This window comes from Rhipicephalus microplus, chromosome 3, assembly GCF_043290135.1.
Source record: "Rhipicephalus microplus isolate Deutch F79 chromosome 3, USDA_Rmic, whole genome shotgun sequence".
NCBI lineage: Eukaryota > Metazoa > Arthropoda > Arachnida > Ixodida > Ixodidae > Rhipicephalus > Rhipicephalus microplus.
This window is the reverse complement of record NC_134702.1, coordinates 35,654,436-35,661,229: the sequence shown is the minus strand read 5'-3', so window position 1 is coordinate 35,661,229 and position 6,794 is coordinate 35,654,436.

The following is a 6,794-nucleotide window of genomic DNA, read 5'->3' as shown; positions in this document are numbered from 1 at the left end:
TGACATGCGGCATTTCGCGCCGATACGTTACCCAGACAACACTGATTCTCCCTCTTTTCGTAACGGAGGGACGCCGGACGCACTGAAACGCGCCTGCGTCAAAGCAACGCACCACGGCGCGCGCCTGCGGCAGGACCGGTGCCCTAAGGGGCAACGCCGGCGCGACGCCACGAACTGGAACGCCGTAGAGCACGTGTACCACGTCACGTCGAAATGTATTGGCGCGTTGACTGTGGCATGTAGTCATGTTCTCACATGACACACATCTCATTATTATCATGTTTGCACCAGTCACATACCTTCGTCATGCATTGGCGTCACGTAATACAAAATATGGCATATGCGAAGCTGTAGCGAAACGGCCACGAGCGCATCATGAGCGTAGCATGTAATAATGTTGTCACATGACACGTATCTCATATTTATAATGTTTGCACCATTATCATACCTTTATCATTCATTGACGTACCGTAATACAGAATTTGGTAGATGTCACGCTAGCGGAACGGCCGCTAGCGCATCATGAGCGCGGGATGTAGTCATGTTGTTACATTACACGCATCTAATGATTATCATGTTTGCACCAGTCACATACCTTCGTCATCCATTCACGTATACCGTAGTACCTAATTGGGTATATGTGATGCCAGCTAAACTTCCGTGAGTGCATCATGAGCGTGGCATTTATGTTGTTACATGACACGCATATCATGATTTTCATGTTGATTGATTTGTGGGGTTTAACGTCCCAAAACCACCATATGATTATGAGAGGCGCCGTAGTGGAGGGCTCCGGAAATTTCGACCACCTGGGGTTCTTTAACGTGCACCCAAATATGAGTACACGGGCCTACAACATTTCCGCCTCCATCGGAAATGCAGCCGCCACAGCCGGGATTTGATCCCGCGACCTGCGGGTCAGCAGCCGAGTACCTTAGCCACTAGACCACCGTGGCGGGGCATGATTTTCATGTTAGGGTCTGTTACTTGTGTTCGCCATGCAATCATGTCGTATCATACGAGTTCTGAAACATGTCATGTGAATGAAACCACCGCAAGAGCAGCAGGGTGATGAAATGTAAATCATGACATTCATGACATACGCGTCATGATTTTAATGTTATGAATGGCCAAATATGTTCTTCAAACACTCGTGTTACGCCATATCAAGTTTGGTATCTATACCATTATCAAAACGGCCAGGAGAGCTAAAAGTCGTAAGCGGATAGATAGATAGATAGATAGATAGATAGATAGATAGATAGATAGATAGATACGCTCAAAGTCACCGAAGTTCACTAAGAAATGCTCTGCATTTAAAAAAAAGGGCGCGAATGCGCATTGCGTACTCTCGAGCTTTGCAAGCAGTCGTCAGAAGGCACCTCGGGGCTGTTAGACACGCGTTCCCGTGGTCCGCAATATTTCGCATGAACGCCACAGTACTACACTTCTTTTCTTCCCTCCGGCTGCAGTACGCCGCGCGCAGATATCGCCGATAAAACGGCAGAGAACGACCCCATGACGTAATAACGCCAAAAGAAGGGGCTGCAACAGCGCATGTGCGAATATCGGAGAGTTAGCGAATGTTACACGTGGGCTACCCGCTATCGCCCGCCTCCATTTTTCATTTGCTGCCTGTCACGCTGCGCATTTTTTTGAAGGCAGTTCTTCGGCGCCAAACGGAATGGCTTGGTTCAGGCACGGACGTATGATAGTCGTACTGCGTACGAGTTGCATTTCAACTTTTTTTTCCTTGTGTGTAGACTTTACTTGTGGACTTAACCTCGACGAGCTGCGCACCAGAAACCACGTCACCTGATGTTGAAGGACCACTGCGAGCTTCGTCTTCGGTGTCAAAAAAATAGGTGAGCCCACTATCATGACAGGCCGGCGAGGTGTTTGGGCGTTGTTAACCGAACATTACTTTTACTTTAGCTTCACGCAGGGGAGCAACAGCTGCGCCGATTCGATACAAATGTCCATTTTTGCGCCATGCTGCGCGAAAACCATGTAATTTGCAGAAATAGTACCACGCTGCGCCAAAATGCCCGACCAGCCTCAATATTTTCTCAGTTACACTGATTTTAGCGAGAAAGAGAGGCCACGTTGGTCACCTGCAGTTTCCGTAATCAATCGCTCCAAGCGCGCACACCCTAAAGTATACGGTGCCAGACACATTCTCATTAGGGCAGGGCACTCACGAGATGCGATCAAGGGGCTAAAGTAAGGAAGCCGCGCGCCCATCTGTCCGCTGACCACAGCAGATACCTGTAGGCGGGACGACGCAACTTCTAGACAGAAATGTGTTATCGCAGCCCCCAACGCTTCGCTGGGAATATGAACTTCATAGTCGGCAAACGTAGCTATGGCATGTTAACAGCCAGAGCAGGAAGCGCATATCGCATTGTTCGCGCGCGAACAGAGTCAACTTGCTGTGAACGCCGGCGTTGCGACCATGGTGCACGTTGGTCGCCATTGCAAAGGGACATAAAACACTTTTTCGTCTTCAAGTGGCGTTAGTTGCGTCGTCTTGGCGATAAATATCAAATACCGGATCAACGGGCGCGCGCCTTTGTCACTTTATCTGGTAGAACACGTCTTGCAAGGGATCTGAAAATTTGTGGCCTAAACCTAACCCCTTCGTAAAAAAAGAATAGGGGGAGGGGCGTAGTGGTGTTCGAAAATTTCTTGGTCTTGCCCTAAAACCCGTGCAGAACGCTGCTTAAGCCACCTTTGTGGTGTACTGTTAAAGGGAGCACGTGATCACGTGGCCTGCGCTGCGCGGCCACTGCCTTGTTTAGAAAAAGTTTATTTACAGCAAGTACAGAACACAAAGGCTTCATACCAGTCCAGTAACAGGGCACATACACTTCGGCACATCTATATTTCACGACTAACATCACTACGTTACAGTGAAGACATTTGCTCTACAGCACCATCAGCTGACAGCTAAGGAAAACACATTCGTTTTCAGCCCCATCTATTGCCCTATTGCCAGCCAAGATAACAATTCGTGGCCGTTTGACGAGCGCTGCTAGATTATGCTCCCTCATCGCTCGCGCAACTATAGCGATGTTTGGCGATGCCTGCAGCTTGCGCCGTGCTCGCGCACCGCGTTCTATTGTTTGGCAGCGGACGACGCACTGCAGGTGTCGCTCTTTGCGATATCGGAGAGGGAGCGTAATTATTCTAGCCAGTGTAGCCTAATCAAGCAGCGCTTGCGCGGTGGTCTAGTCGCTGAGGTACTCGGCTGCTGACCCGCAGGTCGCGGGTTCAAATCCCGGCTGCGGCGGCTGCATTTCCGATGGAGGCGGAAATGTTGTAGGCCCGTGTGCTCAGATTTGGGTGCGCGTTAAAGAACCCCAGGTGGTTCGAAATTTCCGGAGACCTCCACTACGGCTGTCTCTCATAATCATATGGTGCTTTTGTGACGTTAAACCCCACATATCAATCAATAGCAGCGTTTGCCTACCGGCCATGACTCGTTATCGTGTTTGGCAATAGCTGAAGCCGAAAGCGAGCGTGTTTTCTTCAACTGTCGGTTGATAAGGCTGTATAGGCAGCCGCTGCAGAGCGCAGGCTACGCATAAACGTGTTCCCTCTAACAGTGGACCGACGTGTTCATAAATGCCCATGCGGAAAAGTTATTTGGAAGGAGCTCTTAGCGCTAGCCACGGGACACAGCCCGTTTCGTTCAATTACTCGTGTGTGTATACGCCTCATATCTGAGAATACTAGTATGATTGCTGAATTCTAAAAATGTTACGGGCAATCATTCGGAACATTGCATGACATTGCTCGCGCTCAAAAAAAAAAAAAATCACGCCAGTGTTTTTTTTTTTTTTGCCACCCATACTCCTAAGTTTCACTAATCCTCTGATTTTCGTGGTCGCCAGTATGACAGATCCACATTTTAATTCGCAGTGTCTGTCACATTATTTGAAAGATGTGGCAAATGCTAATGTGTACTTTATTATTTATAATTGTTTGCTCAGAGGAGTGGTTGAAAATACCACTTTTATTGAAATAATACACTCTGCACAATTCAGGTCATGTTCAATGGTAGGTAAATACAAATGTAAGCCTTCTCTTTTTATACTGCTCCAAATTTGGTTCATCCCGATAGATCGATGTTTTTTTTTGCGGAACCTGCTCCAAATTTGCGTTTTAGGGCTCCAAAAGTAAAATTTTGCCGCTCCAAAAATTGCTATAAATTATATTTGCGGCTGTTGCAGCCCTGCTTCACAGCTTAACCATAGTTTGAGGTTTCGTGGAAGTTTGGTGAGTGGGTTCCTTGAACCATGTCGCCACGGTTCTAACCAAGGAGGATTTAAAAACTGCTGGAGTGGAAATGATTGCGCAGAAGTGAAGCCGTTCCTGTGGCAAGATGGTGGTTGTGGCAGCCATCTTACTAGGGGCATGAAGTATCACCGCTCAGCGATTAAAAACGAAGCGTTTCTCTCACACGCCCAACGAGGTTAATGTGGGAACTTTTTCGGGTCACATAGTGCTCCAAGTGCGTTTTACAGTAACTAGTTTTTCTTAGTGAGCCTGTAATTGGAGGCAAAGTTCTTTGAAGATTCAGTTATCCATACTCGTTTCTGCGTGTTATTTCGTCGGGAACAACTATCTTTTAATATAGAACTAACGTAGCATTTACATAAAATATCAAAACTACTTGATCTTTAAGTGGGCACTATCAGAAAAGAACATGTTTCCGCCATTTCGGCAGTGGAAAAAGGTGGCTTCACTTCTGCTGGCAAGGCATTGCGGGAGCTTCCACTCCAGCAATTTTTCTTTAATCCTCTCCATAGCCTAAACGGAAGGTCTGCCCCAGGTCCCGATGGAGTTACGAATCGGCTCTTAAGAAATTTGGATGATAAAGCCATTCAGGCCTTAGTGAAGGAGATAAACAGGGTATGGGAGGAGGGCGTCGTACCAGAAACTTGGAAGAGGGCCACAGTGGTCTTAATCCCCAAGCCAGGTAAATCACCCAGCTTAGATCACCTCCGCCCGATCTCCCTTACTTCTTGCCTTAGCAAAGTAGCAGAACATGCAGTACACAACAGGATATCGCGCTACATCGAGAGGAATGACCTATTTCCATATAATATGGTAGGTTTCAGGCCCTCACTTTCCACGCAAGATGTCATGCTTCTCCTCAAAACACACATAATTGACTTTCCAAGCAAAGATGTAAAAGGGGTCCTCGCACTGGACCTCACTAAAGCATTCGATACTGTCAAACACGACTATATTCTTAAGGAGATATCGGCTTTGAACCTGGGAGTTAAATTCTTCTCCTTCGTTGAATCTTTCCTCGAGAGTCGGACGGCGGCAATAAAATTGGGACAATCAATCTCGGAGCCTTTCAAACTCGGACGAAGGGGTACTCCCCAAGGGGCAGTTATCTCCCCCCTTCTATTCAACATAGCCATGCGCAAGCTGTCGGCAAGCCTTTCTAAAGTTCCTAATGTTGGACACGCTTTATATGCTGACGACATTACAATCTGGTGTCCCGGAGGATCGGAGGCGGCGGTTGAACAAGCTCTACAGGAGGCTCTGGACGTTACAGAGTCTTTCCTGGAAGGTACGGGACTGGCGCTTTCGCCGGAAAAGTCGGAACTCCTGCTGTACAGACAGGCTAGACGAGGTGTTAGGGGACTCACCCCTCTCGATCAGGTGCCCATTAGCGTTTGCACCAAGGATGGTCGCACAATTCCTAGAGTCAATTCTATGAAAATTCTGGGGCTTTTATTAGACTCTAAGGGATGCAACGCAAAGACTATAGCCCATCTCACCACAAAAACAGAGAACATTCTGAGATTAATTATGCGGGTGTCCAACAAGAAGGGCGGCATAGGCGAGGATATCCTCCTTAGGGCCCACCACGCTTTCCTCATGAGCCATATCATATACATAGTGGCGGCTCTCAATTGGACCAAAACGGAAAGGAATAAATTGGACACGCTCATGCGCAAAAGTGTCAAAAAGGTGCTCGGCGTCCCAATCACGACTAGCACAGAAAAACTCATGAAGTTGGGAGTGCACAACACCACTTCGGAATTAAGTGAAGCGCAAAGGTCAGCACAAATAATTCGGTTATCGAGTTTCAAAACAGGAAGAAAACTGCTCGATGCGGCAGGCCTCCGTCCTATCTTCAATCAGGGAGAAACTACGCAGCTTGATTATCAAACAAGGAATTCCTTTATTGTTGACCCTCTTCCACGAAACATCCATCCCCAACACAATAAAGGTCGTAGGTTGGCGAGGGCTAGGGCTTTCATAAAGAACCTCTCCGGAACAGAGACATTTGTGGACGCGGCGCGCCACGCCGGCGGCAGCAAGTTTTCCGTGGCAGTAGTCAATGACAGGGGAGAACTTGTCTCGGCAGCTTCAGTGAAGACCTCCTTGGTCGATGTAGCAGAACAGGCTGCTGTAGCGCTGGCATTACTGGACACGAAACGCACCACGGTGTACACCGATTCCCGAGCGGCCGTTAGGGCGTTCGCATCGGGATTGATAGCCACAGAGGCAGCCAGAATTCTCCCCAGCAAACCCCCCTCAGACGTTATTCATCACATAGTCTGGTTTCCCGCTCACATGGGACCAGACGTACTGCCGGGTCACCTGAACCCAAACGAGATAGCCCACGACTGTGCGCGAGGTTTCACAAGCCGCGACGGGGTGGTCTCTCGGGTGAGTTCGGGAGAGCTCGTCCACAGTGATCCTCTCGTTACTTTTCACGAGATAACATCTCATTACAGAGGAGAGCGACAGACTTTTCCCTTTCC